Consider the following 18,677-nt stretch of genomic DNA (forward strand, 5'->3'; position numbering starts at 1 on the left):
CAGAGAGAGAGGGAGACACAGAATCGGAAACAGCCTCCAGGCTCTGAGCCATCAGCCCAGAGCCTGACGCCAGGCTCGAACTCAACGGACCGCGAGATCGTGAACTGGCTGAAGTCGGACGCTCAACCGACTGCGCCACCCAGGCGCCCCTGTTTTCTGTCTTAATTAGTGTTTTGTTCCACATACAATTTGTCAAAATCATCAAACTGTACCCATAATGAATTTCACAGTAAGTTAGTTATACCTTAACAAAGATACGAGTTAAAAACAGAAAAAAAAGAGAACTAATAAATACATCTAAAAGTTAATTATTTGAAAAAAAGAACATAATAAAATAAACTGTTAGCTGATGTAACTGGGAAAAAAGGGGGGTTTTATATACATAAAATTAGAAATGACAAGGAGGAAATAACCAAACTAAGCACTTTTTTAATGATAAGAGTTGACTTTGTACAATTCTTCGCAAATAAATTTTGGAAAAGTAGATGAAATGGATAATTTTCTAGCAAATACAACTTGTCAAAATCAATCCCAGTGGAGACAGAAAGTCCAAACATAGAAAATACCACAGAAGAAATAGAGGAAGCAGAAAAAATTTCTCACAAAAATGTCCCAGGCCCAGGCTGTTTCTCAGGGAAATTCTATATTTAAAAATTATTATATGAAATGAGTATAACATCTATCTAAACCTGAAAATGATTGCATCAACAAAAGAAAATTACAGACCAATTTATCTTATAAATACCAATAATTAGCAAACAGAATCCAACAGGACATTAAAACATTCATCATGACCAAGTAGAATAGATTCAATATTCTAAAATTCATTAATATTATCCATCATATTAATAGAGCTTAATAGAGCTAAGAATTATATAAGTGTGTATCTAGAAAAATCCAAATTACTACAGTACTAGAAAACAACTACAAACAAAACAATTTAGTACAGTAGGTTATAAAATCAATATACAAAAATCAGATCTTCCCCTATATACAAATAAAAATCAGTTTATATTGGACGAGAAAACCACCTTTGTGAAAACTAAATAAAATTAAATACCCAGGTGTAAATTTAGCAAGAAATGTCCAGGACCTATAGGAAGAATAACTATAGAATAATTCAAAAATGCACAAAAATAACCTTGCATAAATGAAAAGATATAACACATTCCTAGACAGGAAGACTCAATATCAGAAATTTTAGGTCAAAATAAGTTCATAACATGTCATATAGTTCATAAACTTAATATAATCCAACAAAAATATGAGTTTCTTTCTGGAACTAGATCATTTTTTTATAAAATTCATTTGGAAGAACAGACAAGCAAGAATAGCCAAGAGGGGAAAGCCTGAAAAGAGAGAGAGAAATGGGAAAGGGATAACATTGTGAGACATTGAAACATACTCTAATGTCTCTAATTAAAAATGTGGTGGTGCAACATGCATGACCCAGTGGAACAAAATAGAAAATCCAGAAATAGATCCAATTGCATTTGGAAATTTAGTATATTATAAAGGAAGAATCTCAAGTTATTGGGGAAAATGATGACTTTTTTTTTTTAAATCAAAGGCATGGAGCTAACTGAATAGCCATAGAAAAGATAAAATTGTATTCATTGCCCAAACCATGTACCAAGATAAATTCCAAGTGGATTAGAAAATTAAACATATTAAATGAGTCCATACAAGTATAGAAAAAAATATTCTATAATCCAAGAGTGAGGGGCACTTTCCTACCTCTGACTCAACGTTTAGAAGCCATAAGGGAAAAGACTAAGGAATTTATTACATAAAATAAGAAAAAAAAATTTAACTTACATGGCATAAAAACACCATAAGGAAAGTAAAGAAACAAATAACACACTTCAACTTTTTCAATTTTTCAAATTTTATCATAAATAAAAGTTTAATATTTACCATATATAAAGAACCTTGAAAAAGAAAGAATGAGAGGTGCCAGTTAAGCGTCTGACTCTACATTTCTGCTCAGGTCATGATGTCACAGTCATGAGATTGAGCTCCATGTTGGGCTCTGCACTGACAGCATTGAGCCTGCTTGGGATTATTTCTCTCCTTCTCTCTCTCTCTGCCCCTCCCCCTCTCACTCACACATTCTCTTCTCTCTCTCTGTCTCAAAATAAATAAACTTAAAAAAAAGAAAGAATGGAAGACTAATAATGCTACAGAGAAAAAATGCTAGGAATATATACAGACAATTCATAGAAAACTAAATACAAATGCTTTTATCTACATGAAAAGATCTTGATTGTGCACATAATAAGAAAATGGTAAATTAAAAACACAATAGTATACCATTTTTCACCTATCACAGTGGCAAAAAATCCAAGATTGATGAGTATTCATTTGGCCAGGCTTTGAGAAAACAGGCACTCTCATCATTGCTGGTACAAATCCTACAGAGGGGAATTTGGCAATTTTTAACAAAATAACATATGCATTCTGACCCTTTGACCCAGGAAGCTTACTTCTAGGCATCTGTCCTAAAGAAACACTGACAGAAACACAAAAATATAGACACTTATTTTGTAATAGCAAAAACCCCAAATGTTCATCAATTGGAGTCTACTGGAGAAACTACAGTACATCCAAATAGTGAAATACTATGCATCTAGAGAAACCAATGCAGACTATCTTTGTATATAACTATAGCATAAGCTCCAGAATATAGTTCTGTACACACACACACACACACACACACACACACACACACACAAGAATCAGATATGGATTTACTTATGTAGATAATTACAGAAGTATAAACCATAAAGTAAATAAAATCTTGGCTAAAGGGAAAGAAGGAAAAAGGGAGTTTGGGATGGAAGTTGGACTTCTGTGAATAATACCTTGTTTTTTAATTTTTTATAATTTTTTATTGAAGTGTATAGTTGACATACAATGTTATATTAGTTTCAGGTGAAAAAGAGAGTGAATTGACAATTCTATATATCACATGATGCTCACCACAAGTGTAGTGGTTTTTTTTTATTTGACCCAAGAGACCTAGGAAAATGAGCCACAAAAATGTTTTAGGTGACTATAAGTTATGTTAAATCAGGATGAAAAAACAATTCCTAAAACAAAAGCAAAATAAAATAAATGGATCTAACTGTGGATTGAGATTATAGCCTAGATGCAGAGGTATATTATTTTAAATGGTTTGAAAATACAAAAGTTCATAATAACTATTTTCACTAATCCTATTTTGGCATGATTTTTCTAAAATCTATATAAGGTAAAGCAAATAAGCAATTACACTATTGTCATTAAGAACCAAGACTTTTAGGGGCGCCTGGGTGGCTCAGTCGGTTAAGCGTCCGACTTCAGCTTAGGTCATAATCTCGCCGTTCGTGAGTTCAAGCCCCGCGTCGGGCTCTGTGCTAACAGCTCAGAGCCTGGAGCCTGTTTCAGATTCTGTGTCTCCCTCTCTCTCTCTGACCCTCCCCCGTTCATGCTCTGTCTCTGTCTCAAAAATAAATAAACATTTAAAAAAATTAAAAAAAAAGAACGAAGACTTTTAGCATACGAGGAAAAGATTCAAAATAAAATTGAAGGGTTAAGCAAAGCCCTATAATCTTAAATTTGGGTTGAAAGTATCAGTATAAACTTATAATATATTTTCTCTTTAAGAGGGATTTCCATTTCCAAGCTTGGACACCTTTTGTTTCCAGAAAATGATGACTGGGGACATCGTCATGTCAGAATGCAGGACGCAACTCAAGAAAGAGGTTCACATTCACTGGCCAGAAAAAAAAAAAAAAAATCAGCACAAAAGAGAACAACTACAATGGATTTAAACACATGGAATATGTTTAAATTCATAAGTTCCTTCCTAATAATAGCATAAAACAAAAAATCTCAGTGGTTACCTCTGGAGTATTTAAGGGAACCAACCCACTATTCTGAATGCAGGTAAGTAGAGGGAAAAAAATCAAACATTCAACCTATTTTTCCTGATTAAGCTATGTCATAAGTTATCTAAATAGTTAATGAGGAAAGAGTTCTCTCTATCGAAATAGTCCATGTAATAAATGATGAAGGAATGACAGAATTAGAATGCCGCCATTTTGCAAATCCCCAAATGAAGTCATGAATCTGAACAATGATTATTAATGGCTGTTACATCACAAAAAAGAGACAACCGGTCATGTGTGCTGGTTGACAGAAGCACATGACAATACTTACAATGTAGTCTTGCAAAGAAAGAAAGAAATCTGAATCAGACCAAGTCACTAGGTCTAGCTGCCATTTTATGGGAAATATAGGGGACAAAGGAGCAAGGTAAATGATACCAGAGATATGCAGTCCTATCTAGAAAACAAGAAATGACCTGGTCTCTTCAACAAATGACATAAAAGGGAATAAAAAGAAAGGCAGGGGAATCTATAAATTGCAGAGATAAAGAGAAATATCAACCACTTGCAATGCATGAATCTTATTTAAATCCTAATTCAACTGGAAAAAACAGACAATTGTGGAAATTTGAATACTGGATATTCAATGATATTAAGGACTTATTAATTTTTCAATGTGATAGTGTTAATACTGTTCTTTTAGAAAGCTCTCATCATTCACAAAAGCATACAGAAGTATTTACAGATGACATTATTTGGGGGATGTGTGTTAAACACTCTGGCAGGGGGAGGGAGGGGTACAGATGAAACAAAAGTGGCTGTGAGTTTATTTTGTGTCTGGGTAATACGTTCATGAGGGTTCACTGTACTATTCTGCCTAATTTTGTGAATTTTTCAATTTGTTATAAAAACTGTTTAATGCAAGAAGTTCATAGATTGGGTAATTACTACATATTGGTGAAGGTAGACCTTTTGAAAGTAGAGAACTGAGCAGGAAAATCCATTAACTGCAGATAAGTCACTCAAAATGTATCCTTTCTTTTTGTCACTTTAGGCAGCCTCTTTTTCACTGGGGCTGGATTAGCTGTTTCACAAATGCTCCACACGAGTATGTATGCCCAGAAAACTCTCCATCTGGAGAGGCTGCTGCACCCTGGGCCCAGGCCACCTTCCCAGACTACACCACCTTTTCCTAAAAGCTGCTCTAAGTCATTCTGCCTAGGCCACAGTCATGAGGTGGGCACACTGCTGCTCCAGTAACATACCTAGGACCCTCGGGTAGTTCAGTCCTTCTCCCACCATGAAGTTCCCTCGGGCCAGACCTGACCATAGAGCTCTTTCCTTTTCTAGGTTTTAATCATTACTTTTTCACCATTGTCTCTGTTTCTTGGGGTCTGTTTCTATCAAAATCATGCACATACACACACACACACACACACACACACACACACACACACACATATACACACACAGTAACTAGTAGTCTCTTACAAGAATAGGCACCAGTGCTGGCTTCAGCAGCACATGTACTAAAATTGGAATGACACAGAGAAGATTAGCATGGCCCTTGCACAAGGATGACATGCAAATTCATGAAGCTTCCATATGTAAAATTAAAGAAGAGGCACCTTATGCCTATCATCTGCTGTGTCAGCCCCTGCTTACCCCTCTGCATTCAAATACTCACAATGACCCTGAGAGGAGCTATTATTATCCTATTTTACAGATGAGGAAATGGAGGGAGAAGCTTCACCAAAACTGCACAGCTTGTAAATGGCAGAGCTGGGATTTAAATCCAGGTCTACCTGCTTGCAAAGCAAGTTTATTTAACCATAAATTGCCTGAATTGCCTTCTTTAGCAGCAAAGTGGCTATTCAATCAGTGCTCGCTGGGAGATACATGAATCTAACTGAGAAATTCAGGCATCCTGCTCATGTCTTCCCTTTCACAACTTCTTTATGTCCTAATGTCAGGCATCCCTTTTGCTCCCTGGACTGGAGGGGCTGAAGGATGCTTTCCACCGGGCCTGGAAGAGTATAAACACATCTGGAAGGAGGCCGCTGCCAAGCAAACCATGCTCCCCCCAGAGTGTGGACAGGATGAGGTGGCTATAAATAATCACAAGAGTGTGAAGAGATTCTCTCCCTGGACTCCCTCTGCAAAAGGTTGATGGTAATTGATGAGGCTACAGGGACATGCCAATCCTTCTGCTCTTAGAACCAGGTGTGGTTATTTACAGAAATGTCACTTTCCCAGCCCTCCCTCCCTATCTCTGCCAGAGGCTTGGAGATCAGCAAATAGTAATTTATTGCTGCCCCAGGGCACACAGCAATGAGGCACCTATATGCCCCACTGTCTACAAACCAGGCTCAGGCTCCTGCTCTGGCTGAGAGATGCTTCCTCTTTGGAAATTTGGAAAGACAGAGAGATCACAGATTTGCCCCCTTTCCAGGCAGAGGGTGGTCAAATGAACCATATCACAAACCACCAAGTCAATAAAATCTGGAGTTTCCACATTGCCCAGCTCATAGTGGGAGAAATAAATAGACCACTGGAAGAGAAGTCCGATGAGTGGCTACCGACCCCAACTAGGCCATCTGTTAGCAATCGATGTCTGAGCTCCAGTTTCCCAACTGTAAAATGGAGGCTAGTCTTCTGTCACATGCCAGACACAAAAGGTTTTTGAAAAGAATACATTAAGTAATGGAGTTAAATGACCTGTATTGTGTGAGACCTTCATTATCATAGTCATTATTATAATGAAGTCCTATAAGCCCCTATTAGGAGTGTCCATGATAGGTTTCAGAAAATAGTTTGCACTTGTTCTGCTCTCATTCCCATGGCCTTGCTGGTCAGTGGCATGAGCAAAGTGGAAATGCAGCATATAAATTTGATTTCTCACAGCATCCGAATTGTAGATGAAGATCATTTTGTTATAACAAGGTTTACACCAAAAAATAAAATAAAATCAATTTCACAACTAAATAAAAATGCTTTTGGGAATAAGAGAGCAGAGCTACATCTCAAGATAGCCCAAGCTGGCTGAAAGTTCTACTCTGAATAACTGGATCTCAACCAATAATGGATGGAAAATTGTCATGCTCCTTCCTTGCTCAGGGTGATACCAAAAGACCACACCAAAGGCTCCCCACTGCCAAGATGTCCAGGGTGGCCGGTGCAGATAGAGGCCAGAGAGAATGATAAGCAACAGAACACCTCAATCTGATGTTCCAGCTTCTTTTGGGGGCTCCACTCTAGTGCCTCTGCCAACAGCATCCCTAGGAAGTAGCTCACACAGATAACCTCTCTTAGCCCTGCAAAGTGGAAAACTTGATCTGTAAACAACAGAGCTGGTATTTGAAGCCAGATCCATCCACTTTCTAAGAACCATAACCTGCTCCCAGCCTATAATTGGACTCCCCGTTGCAGGGGAGTCCACTTAGAGTCAACAGGAACTATATCTTATTCCCTTTATTCTGACATCGCCTTTAGCCATCTGGCCCTTTTGTGCTTCCACAGAGCAGGCTTGTACTTGGAAAGTAAAGCCCCAGAGATGCCCCCATCTAAAAAGGATATCAGGCTGAACTGACCAGGGTAGTTTGTCTCTTGGTCAGGAGGAAAGTATTTTTCCTTTCCTCAGAAGTTCGAACCCCAAAAAACAATCAATTGAAAACATGTATAAAAAAGCAACTTAGTTTTATTTCTCTCCTTAGGAGTAGATGTTTTAGAAAAAGTTCTGACCGTCTGATTTTGTGTTAGGATGAAGAAGCATAAACAATAATTTTTATAAGCCATAATAATAGTTAACATTCATAAGTACTTTTTTAAGTGTCAAAAAGTGATTTACATGAATTATCTCAAATGATTAAACAACCTGCACAAGAGTCTTTACCCCTATTTACAGGTGAGGGAGAGAGGCTCAAAGTGATTTACCCAAGATCACACAGTAGAGAGGCAGCTTCAGTTCAATATGCAGATATTCTGAGGTAAAGCCCCACACTGGTTACATAGGCTCCAGGCTTTGTTCTACAGAATCTATTCAAAATCCTTTTTTAAAAATCCTTTCTTTGGATAAACAAAATGTGGTATATCCATACAATGGTATATTATTCAGCCATTAAAAGGAATGAAGTGCTGATATGTGCTACAACATGGATGAACCTTGAAGATGTCATGCTAAGTGAAGTAAGCCAGACACAAAAAGACAAATATTGTATAATTCCACTTATATGAAATATTTATGATAGGTAAATTCATAGAAATAGAAAGTAAGATTCAGGTTACCTCTGGAGACCTGAAGGGGAGAATGGAGGAAGAGGAGAATGGAAAGTTATTGTTAATGGGTATAGAGTTCCTGTTCGAGGTAATAAAAACATTTTGGAAATACTCGTGATGGTTGTACAAGATTGTGAATGTATTTAATACCACTGAACTGTACATTTAAAATAGTTAAAATTCCAACTAAAAAAATGTTATACCATATCTTTCTTATCTATTTGCCTTTCAATGGACACTTAGGTTGCCTTCATATCTTGGCTATTGTAAATACTGTTGCAATAAACATAGGGGTGCATATATCTTTTCAAATTAATGTTTTTCATGTTCTTTGGGTAAATATCCAGTAGTAGAATTACTGGATCATACGACATTTCTATTTTTAATTTTTGAGGAACCTCTATATTGTTTTCCACAATGGCTGCACCAGTTCGCATTTGCACCCACAGTGTAGGAGGGTTCCTTTTTCTCTATATCCTTGCCAACACCTGTTATTTCTTATGTTTTTTATTTTAACCATTCTGACAGGAGAGATCTCATGGTGGTTTTTATTTGCATTTCCCTCATAATGAGTGATGTTGAGCATCTTTTCATGTGTCTTGTCGGCCATTTGGATATATTCTTTGGGAAAATGTCTATTTGAGTCCCTTGTTCATTTTTGAATTGGATTGTTTAGGGTTTTTTGGTGATGAATTAAGTAAGTTCTTTGTAGTTTCTGGATATTAAATATATCATTTGCAAATACCTTCTCCTACTTGATAGTTTGCCTTTTGATGGTTTCCTTTACTGTATAAACCTTTCTATTTTGATATAGTCCCAATAGTTTATTTTTGCTTTTGTTTTCCTTATCTTAGGAGACATATCTAGAAAAATGTTGCTATGGCCAATGTCAGAGAAACTACTGCCTTTGTTCTCTTCTAGGATTTTTATGGTTTCAGGTCTCACATTTAGGTCTTAAATACATTTTGAATTTATCTTTGTGTATGGTGTGAGAAAGTGGTCCAGTTTCATTCTTTTGCATGTAGTTGACCAGTTTTCTGAGTATCATTTATTGAAGAGACTATCTTTTCTCTATTGTATATTCTTTCCTGCTTTGTCAAAGATTAATTGACCATATATTTGTGGGTTTATTTCTGGGTTCTACATTCTGTTCTATTGATCTGTATGTCTATTTTTGTGCCAGTACCATACTTTTTTTTTTATTACTACAGCTTTGTAGTGTATCTTGAGATCTGGAATTGTGATACCTCCAATACCAGCTTTGTTTTTCTTTCTCAAGATCGCTTTTGCTATTCAGGGTCTTTTGTGATTACACACAAATTTTATGGTTATTTTAGTTTTGTGTAAAATGTTGTTTTTATTTTGACAGGAATTGCATTAAATCTGTAGATTGCTTCAGTACTGTGGACATTTCAACAATATTTGTTCTTCCAATCCATGAGCATGAAATATTTTTCTATTTGTGTCATCTTCAATTTCTTTCATCAATGTTTTATAGTTTTCAGAGTACAGGACTTTCACTTCTACAGTTAAGTTTCTTCCTAGGTATTTTATTCTTTTTGGTGCAATTTTAAGTGGAGTTGTTTTCTTAATTTCTCTTTCTGCTACTGCATTATTAGTGTACAGAAATGCTACCAATTTCTGGGCATTAATTTTGTATCCTGCAATTTTACTGAATTCATTTATTACTTCTAGTAGCTTTTTGGTGGAGTCTTCAGAGTTTTCTATGTATAGTATCATGTCATCTGCAAATAGTGACAGTTTAACTTCTTCTTTACCAATATAGATGCCTCTAATTTATTTTTCTTGTCTGATTGCTGTGGCTAGGACTTCTAGGACCATGCTGAATAAAGGTGGCAAGAGTGGACATCCTGTTCCTGATCTTAGGGGGAAAGCTCTAAGTTTTTCACCATTGAGTAAGATGTTATCTGTGAGTAACATAGATAACCTTTATGCTGTTGAGGTATGTTCCCTCTAAACCAATTGGTTGAGAACTTTTATCATAAGTAGATGTTGAGTTTTGCCAAATGCTTTTTCTGCATCTATTGAAATGATGATTTTTAACTTGCTTTTGTTGATCACATCGACTGATTTGTGAATATTGAACCACCCTTGCATTCCTGGAATAAGTCCCATTTGATCCTGGTGAATGATCCTTTTAGTGTATTATTGAATGCAGTTTGCTAATATTTTATTGAGTATTTTTTCAACAGTGTTCATCAGGAACATTGGCCTATAGTATGCTTTTTTTGTGGTGTCTTTGCCTGGCTTTGGTATTAGGGTAATGCTGACCTTGTAGAATGTATTTGGAAGCATTCCTTCCTCTTCTGTTTTTTTTTTTTTTTGGGGGGGGGGTAGGGGTATAGTTTGAGGAGAATAGGTATTATCTCTTCTTTAAACATTTGGTAGAATTTACTTGTGAATCCATTTGGTCCTGGAGTTTTATTTTTTGGTAGTTTTTTAATTATCAGTTCAATCTCATTGCTAGCAACCAGTATGTTCAGATTTTCTATTTCTTCCTGATTCAGTTTTGGATGATAGTATGTTTCTAGGAATTTATCCACTTCTTCTAAGTTGTCCAATTTGTTGACATATAAATTTTCATAGTATTCTCTTACAATCCTTTGTATTTCTGTGGTTTCAGTTGTTACTTCTCCTCTCTCATTTATGATTTTACTTATTTGGGTCCTTTTTTTTCTTGATGAGTCTGGCTAAGAACTTATCTGTTTTATTTCTCTTCAAAAACCAGCTCTTGGTTTCATTGATTTTTTTTATTATTTTTTAGTCTTTGTGATTTATTTCTCCTCTGATATTTATTATTTTCTTCCTTCTACTCACCTTGGGCTTTGTTTATTCACCTTTTTCCAGCTCCTTTAGGTGTAAGGTTAGATTGTTTATTTGAGTTTTTTCTAGTTTCTTGAGGTAGGCCTGTATAGCTATATATTTCCCTCTTAGAACTGCTTTCACTGCAACCCAAAGATTTTGGACTGTTGTGTTTTTACTTTCATTTGTTGTCACGTATTTTTTTTTAATTTCTTCTTTGTTTCATTGACTCATTGGTTGTTTAGTATCATGTTGTTTAGTCTCCATATGTTTGTGTTTTTTCCAGTTTTTTTTCATGTGATTCATTTCTAGCTTCATACAATTGTGTTCAGGAAATATGCATGCTATGATCTCAACCTTCTTAAATTTATTGAGGTTTGTTTTGTGGCCTAACTTGTGATCTATTCTAGAGAATGTTTTCCATGTTCACTTTAAAAGAATATGTATTCTATTTTTAGATGGAATGTTCTGTATGTATCGGTTATGTCCATCTGGTCTAATATGTCATTTAAATACAGTATTTCCTTGTTGATTTTCTAATTGTGTGATCTATTCATTGATGTAAGTGGGGGTATTAAAGTCCCCTATTAGTATTGTATTATGTCAATTTCTCTATGTTTGTTGATAGTTGCTTTATGTATTCCAGTGTTAGATGTGTAGATATTAACAACTGTTACATCTTCTTAATGGATTGATCCCTTTATCATTATATAATGCCCTTCTTTGTCTCTTGTTAGTCTTTGTTTAGAAAAAAAATTTTTTAATGCTTATTTATTTTTGAGAGAAAGAGCATGAGCAGCACAGGGGCACAGAAAGAGAGAGAGAGAGAGAGAGAGAGAGAGAGAGAGAGAGAGAGAGAATCTGAATCAGGCTCCAGGCTCTGAGCTGTCAGCACAAAGCCCAACACAGGGCTTGAACCCACGAACCATGAGATCATGACCTGAGCTGAAGTCAGATGCTTAACCGACTGAGCCACCCAGGCATCCCTTGTTAGTCTTTGTTTTAAATTCTGTTTTGTCTGATATAAGTATTGCTACCTTGACTTTTTTTTTTTTTTTTTGCTTTCATTTGCATGGTAAATGTTTCTTCATCCCTTCACTTTCAGTCTGTATGTGCCTTTGGGTCTGAGGTGGGCCTTTTGTAGGCAGCAAATATATGGGCTTTGTTTTTTTTTTTAATCCAGTCTGCCACCCTATGTCTTTTGATTGGAGCATTTAGACCATTTACATCAAACTCCAAATTTTATGTTATATATAAGTATAACATATATAAATATACATTTAGCATAAAATCTGCTTAAGTTAACCAAAACTGATTTCTGTTACTTGCAACTAAGAATGTGCCTGGATCCACTAAGATGGAACTTATACTCTAGGCCACAATAGTAATGACCAGCCCAAATTACCTTGAAAAACATTTTAAAAAACCAAACAGATGAATAAAAGCTAGAGAGTAGACAATAGTTTGTCAATGTACAGACTAGATTTGGGGATTCTTTTGCATGGGTTATCAAAGGTTGCCCATGCAGGATGCCCATGCAGGATGAGAGGTTGAGTTTTAGAAGCATCCAGGAGGGACATTATTTTAACAGTATCCTTTCCAATTTTAAATAGAAAAACATATCAGAGATAGAAACTTTATAGGTCTTCTATCATGCACTATGGAAAATTCAATAACAATTCCATCTGCTGTACCAGAAAGCCCTGATGTTATGAAGTCACAAAGAACAAGGTGGTACCTAGGCCAGACTTCCGGGAAGAAGATGCTTTTCAGGGGCGCCTGGGTGGCGCAGTCGGTTAAGCGTCCGACTTCAGCCAGGTCACGATCTCGCGGTCCGTGAGTTCGAGCCCCGCGTCAGGCTCTGGGGTGATGGCTCAGAGCCTGGAGCCTGTTTCCGATTCTGTGTCTCCCTCTCTCTGTCCCTCCCCCGTTCATGCTCTATCTCTCTCTGTCCCAAAATAAATAAACGTTGAAAAAAAAAAATTTAAAAAAAAAAAAAAGAAGATGCTTTTCATGGAGCCCACAACTCCTCAAGGTTGGAGCCCACACCCCAGGATGGTGATTACAGTATCTCAAATCAAATAGTCCTTACCATTGTAACCTGGCTGCTGAAATCTTAGTGCTAGGCTAAAGGAGTAAAACCAATTAAGTTGCTATTCCTTGCTGTTCCAGCTGTGCCCCCCCAATCCTAAACTCTCCCTCCAGGCTGCTTCAATATCTCTAATTGCTCCCCACTGACCAAGTTTAAGTGCGATTGATCCATAACAATAGCTTCCTGACTGGTCTCATTCATTCATCAGGTATCTACTGACTACCAACTATGTGCCTGGCCCTGTTCTAGACCCTAGGGAAAAGTAATGAACAAAAGAGAACCCTCAGGGAGCTAATATTCCTGTGAATCCCATCATCTAGTATCACTCCTCTATAGTACATCCCACACATTAGCCAACAGAGACATCTTTCAGAAACACAGATCTAATCATAGCCCTCTCAGGCTGAAAATCCTTCCCTAGCTCCTCACTCCCAAGGATGAAGTTCAAGCTCCCTGGCCCACAAGACCCTTCTAAACTTAGCCCTACGATACCATACAGCCTCACCTTCACCTTCTCTCTGCCCCAGCATCCCACTTATGGTGAAAAGAGCTTGGCACAAACAACATCAAGAATCACGTGGTGCACCTGGAACTTGTGGGCAAAGGGATCAGCAGGTGTGCCCAGGCCCCTGTCCTCTCAGCATCCTGCAAAAAAGAAATGTTTAGGCTGCAGCACAGCTGTGTGTAAAGTGGGTCATCAGAGGGCTCTACCCTTTGTTGTTTTCCATTTGTAGGGACCAAATGTGGAAGTGGCTTTGCTCTAAGTAGAGGGAAAAATAAACATTTAGGACTTCAGGCTCCAAGGGATACAGGCTGAGGTACCAGGTGTACAGAGGACTGCTGGGAGGTGCCAGCTGCCTAACACCTTGAGACCCTGGGAGCCCCCATTCCACAGGAAACTGAATTAAGGCACAGATAACTCTGAGGAGAGAAGAGAGTTTATCCAGGTCTATGAGAACTGCAGCCTTTCCTGGGATCAGAGATCCGTTCATCCTAGCTCCCCTTATTGGAAAGCAATTCAGAGACAGCCCCTATTGTCATTTATTCACCAGTTCCACCCATCTCCAGCCACACCCCCATCACAGCATGTATCCCATCCCCAGACACACCATGCATTCTAAACACTCTGGTACCTCCATGCCTTTATACATGTGCTTCTTGGTGCCTGTGGCACTTTCTCCCCTCTCTGGAGAATTCTTTCCATAGATGTCAAACACAACATTGACAAAGGAAGTGGTTCTACATGATCATTCAAAGCCTGACTTCTTGCTGAGACCTCTGATCACCCCTATACATATATACCATTTCACGCATTGGGCAGAATTAAATTTGTGCCCCCTGGGAGTCCTGCTAAATTCTGCTTATTACTATCTATTTCTTTTCACATTGTCTCTCCACTGAATTATGAGCTCCTCAAATGTAGGGTCCATGCCTGTCATCCCTATATTCTGCCTGCCACAGAACATGTTTGTGGAAGATAGAAAACTGGAGTAGAAACACCATTTTACTGCTCTGGAGTCTTAGCACATGTTGTTCCCTCAGCTCTCCCCATCACGTCAAATGACTGGCCCCTTCTTCTTCAGTAGGTGTCAGCTTATTCATCATAAACCAATACAAAATAAGTCACTTTCCGTGTGGCACCCTCTTCTTTTCCTCCATAGAACTTTTCATAATTTATAATTTCATGTTCATGGTCTATCTCTCCTGCTTGACTATAAGCTCCAAGATACATAGAAGTGCTTATTTTATTCCCTAGTGTATGATACAGTAGTGGGGAGGTAGGGGAGGAGTAACTTAATCTGTGACCATTTTTTTTTAATAAGGAAGCATATCCGGCCTAGAAAACAGACAGGTTAATGAGCCATTCTTTCTCCTCACCTAGTCCTGCCCCATTCCCACCCAACAGCAGTGGTTCTCCACCTTACTGTACAGTGGAATTATCTGGGCAGTTTTAAAAATTACTGACACCTGGGTCACCTCATCAGGCATTCTGATTCAATTATCAAGGGTATTGCCCAGACATGGTTAGGTTCAGATGCTGCCCAGCTGATTCTAATGTACATCCAGAGCAGGGAGTCACTGTCCTACAGTAGGGGTTGTTCTCTCAGGGTTTTAATGGCTTTATGGGGCTATGACTGCCAAATCTGTCACCTGAGATAATTTTTGGCACCTAACAGAGAGAAGCCCACAGCTCCTCTGGCCACCGGAGTACCAGCACCTACGCTCCTTAGAGCAGATAACGTGTGCAAGATATAGTAGGTTCTGATGCTCCACCAAGAGGCCCCCAATAAGCAGATGGGATTGAGCAAGCAGACCTGGTGTGCTGCAAAGAGGAGCTAAGGCAGTAGTTCCTTAGGAAGTGGCTAACAAAGCTGGATGGTCATCCATCCACGGAGAACTTTGTTTCTTCATCCTCAAATGGGTCAAACAGCCTTTCCAGGAGGATAGCTCTCCAGCCAGATAGTTCTCCCTGGCCCTGAAAGTAAGAAATGGGCCACAAGACTTGTGGCTTATTCTCAATATAGTCCTCATTGTTTCCGCATAAACATTTTAGAGTAAAGTTATCGTCAGGCCTATGTTTAGAAAGACAGCTCTGGGTTATCAGTACCTGTCATTTATCAAACTCTCCAAGGTACTAAAACATTCATTTTTGGCTGACATTCAGCTATTTCTCTATAAGCAGGTGAAGTTAGATTTTCACTTATCAAACTCTATTCATTATTCTAATGTAATTTCTCTGCAACCAGAGTTAGAGCTTTTTTTAAATGGAAAGTCATTCTGACCTGAAAGACACAATTGCTTCATACCATCATGACAGGTCAATTTAAGAATGCAAGAGGCTGATAGCATAACTTCCAGGCTCATTTCCAAGAGCCGAACCTCCCTGCAGTGGTCTGAGGCCTCTTGGGCAGTTTGCTGAAGTTGCAAAACTCCTCTGACTGCTGCCATATAGATTCAGGTAGGAGCAACATAGCCAAAGAAATAGCCCCAGAATACCGGGTGGCTCCTGCTGTTTTCTCTAACTTTCTCAGCTCAGTTGAAGATGAGAAAGGCGGCTACTCCAACTGCAGAAGACATGGCTGTCCACGTACTCTGTTCCCAAAGCCTGCCCCCAAGGAATCCACTTCCTCCTGATTCGGCCTCCAGTCAGCTCAGTTACACCACTCGTCTCCATCCTTCACCCTCTTGGTCCCTCGCTCATCAACATCAATCGTGGCATTGAAAGCCATACTATCCCACCTTGTACCACCAAACTTCATCATTGGTTCAGCCTGATGATAAATAAACCCTCATCCATCTTTACTTACAACATCCTATTAGGTGGATGTTGCAATGACTAGTTGTCTGTGCAGTAACCACTCTCCCTTCTGCTCTGTTGGGGCAGCCAAGTGCCCAGCGAACTGACTCCAGGGGTCTCAACAAGAGGGAGGTAGCCAGGGCTTCTGGGAAGCCACTTTAAAAAAGGCTAACTCAGCTGAGTGAACTTCTTTTATCCCCACACCCTTTCTCTTCTTCCTACTGGCATGTTGATGTGACCACTGGGGCTCCCCAGCCCTAGCCACTGACTTCCAGACTTCTTTTAAAGTCAGAAAATAACCTGATAATGTGTTTAACCCATTGTATTTGAGTTTTGGTTCCTAGCAGCTCTGCTACTGTGATAAAACCCAGAGACTGGAAAGTAAGACCTAGAATGGCCTTCCCCAGCCTTAGCAGATGTTTCTTTGGGAACACCCCCTCCAGCATTGCATTCAAATAACCATTAAGTGTGTCCATCTTCCACCCAAAATAGTGAGTTCCTTAAAGGCAAACACTCTTCACGTATTCACAATTATGGAGCAGCACCTAGCACACACCTGGCACAAGGCAAGAACTGTGCAAATGTATGTTGAATGAATAAACAGAAGTTGCACTGGGGGTCTAGTGTTGATTATTGAGTTTCTGAAATTAGCTAATTAATGAAGTTATGTACCATCAGCCTTATATAGAGGATACCATGATTTTAATCAAAATGCAAAATGAACTAGGCCTCATGGTCTCTAGGCAGTGGTTGTTGAATTGATGCCTCCTTGGGGTGAGAAGAAACCCTTCCTGGGCATTAAAATATTCTGCCATGGTTAGTCACTCAACAAAAAAAAATGTGGCATTTACTGAAGATCTTCTAGTACTTGACAGTTATCCTTATATCTGCTTTGTAAAGTAAGTGTCCTCATTGCCCCATTTTACTGGTGAGAAGCCTGAGGTCCAGAGGGTGAAATGACTTTCCCAAGGTCATGTGCCATTCCATAGTAAGGCAGGGATCTGAACCCAACTGTGTCCACACTATTCCTACATCACCTTGCTGCTTTTCTACTTCATATCGATTTTAGAACTGAGGTTGAGATGGTCCCAGTTCCAAAAGATAAAACACGATGCACCGATGGTGGCCTATGTTTTTCACTCTATAATCTCTAGGCTCCTTTAACCCAGGTGAAGAAATGGTGGTAGGGAGGGAAAAGGGCCACAAGCCACTGGCAGGCTGACGCCCCAGAGTTCCTCCTAAGACCTGAAAATGTGTGCAATTGCCTAAATTAAAATCAATATGCTGCTTGGCTGGAAGGCTGCACAATTGTTTTTGAAGCTGGGTATATTATGTTCTAAATGTTTAATCTGGCAGAGGCCATAAAAGACGAGTTCCAGGCCATTTGGAGCTTATATTGTGAACAAGATGGTCTACGAGGCAGCTAAAACCAAAAAAAAAAAAAAAAAAAAAAAAACCGACAGCAATCCCAACAGAGTGGCACAGACAAATTGATCTGGTTCTGACATGGATGCTAGGCAGCAATTTGGGGTGAAAGAGACTTTGTTGATAGGAGAAAAGCAGTGATAAAAGCAAAATGGTCAGCTGTCAGACCTCACTTTCTAATGCATGGGGAGGCTTCCCTGAGATGGCAAAGAAATCAATATGTCTAAGGCAGACGTGTTGATTCGTGGTGCCAGACAGTCAAGAAAGGCAATCCTACCCTCCAGATGTTAATAGATGACCATTTAGCATGCTTAAGTCTGATGCACTACAGGCCCAGAAGGACAGATCCTCCCAACCCAAAGCCTGCAGCTGAAATAAGCACACATATAGTTTCCTTAAGGAATCCTCCTATTGAAGGCTTCCTGACGGGGGGGGGGGGGGGGGGAGGTGTATAGTATGGTGGTTAAATGCACAGGCTTAAGTGTTGGATGTAGATTAAAATTCTAGCTTTCTTATCTACTCAGGACATACCGCTTTGGAACCTATCTGCCTAGGTCTCCATTTCCTCATCTAGTGGACTCCTTATAGGAATAAAAGGAGTACCAGTCTACCAGCAATGAGGTGAGAATTAAAGGAGATAATTGGCACAGCCTCAGGTATATAGTAAGTGTTGAATAAATGTTACCTGTTAGTATTAAGGTTCTCAGAATGTACAAGAGTATGGACCAAGCATAGCAATATTTAAATGCCAGAAAATGTCACAACTTGGCCTCTCTTTTTTGTACTGCAGGCATTAGGTACATTCTTGGCAATGCATGGTGTCTGGTATCTCTTGGTTACTCTTATGCCAAAGGTTTGGCATTAGTATTTCAGAGCAGGGCAGGGCTTGAGC

The 18,677-nt window shown here is 38.8% G+C and overlaps 1 long non-coding RNA gene and 1 other non-coding gene across 2 annotated transcripts; one reads left to right on the forward strand and one right to left on the reverse strand.

Moving 5' to 3' along the window:
• The first annotated feature begins 5,377 nt into the window (after nt 1-5,377).
• Nucleotides 5,378-5,484, forward strand: LOC115526567. The gene has a single exon (XR_003972631.1). It is a non-coding gene; the product is annotated as a U6 spliceosomal RNA (small nuclear RNA).
• LOC116738325 lies at nt 5,382-12,396 on the reverse strand. The gene is made up of 3 exons (XR_004344130.1): nt 12,386-12,396; nt 11,642-11,649; nt 5,382-5,470 (listed from the first exon to the last, which is right to left on the reverse strand). It is a non-coding gene; the product is annotated as an uncharacterized LOC116738325 (long non-coding RNA).
• Between the last annotated feature and the right edge of the window lie 6,281 nt (nt 12,397-18,677).

Source organism: Lynx canadensis, chromosome D1 (assembly GCF_007474595.2).
Source record: "Lynx canadensis isolate LIC74 chromosome D1, mLynCan4.pri.v2, whole genome shotgun sequence".
NCBI lineage: Eukaryota > Metazoa > Chordata > Mammalia > Carnivora > Felidae > Lynx > Lynx canadensis.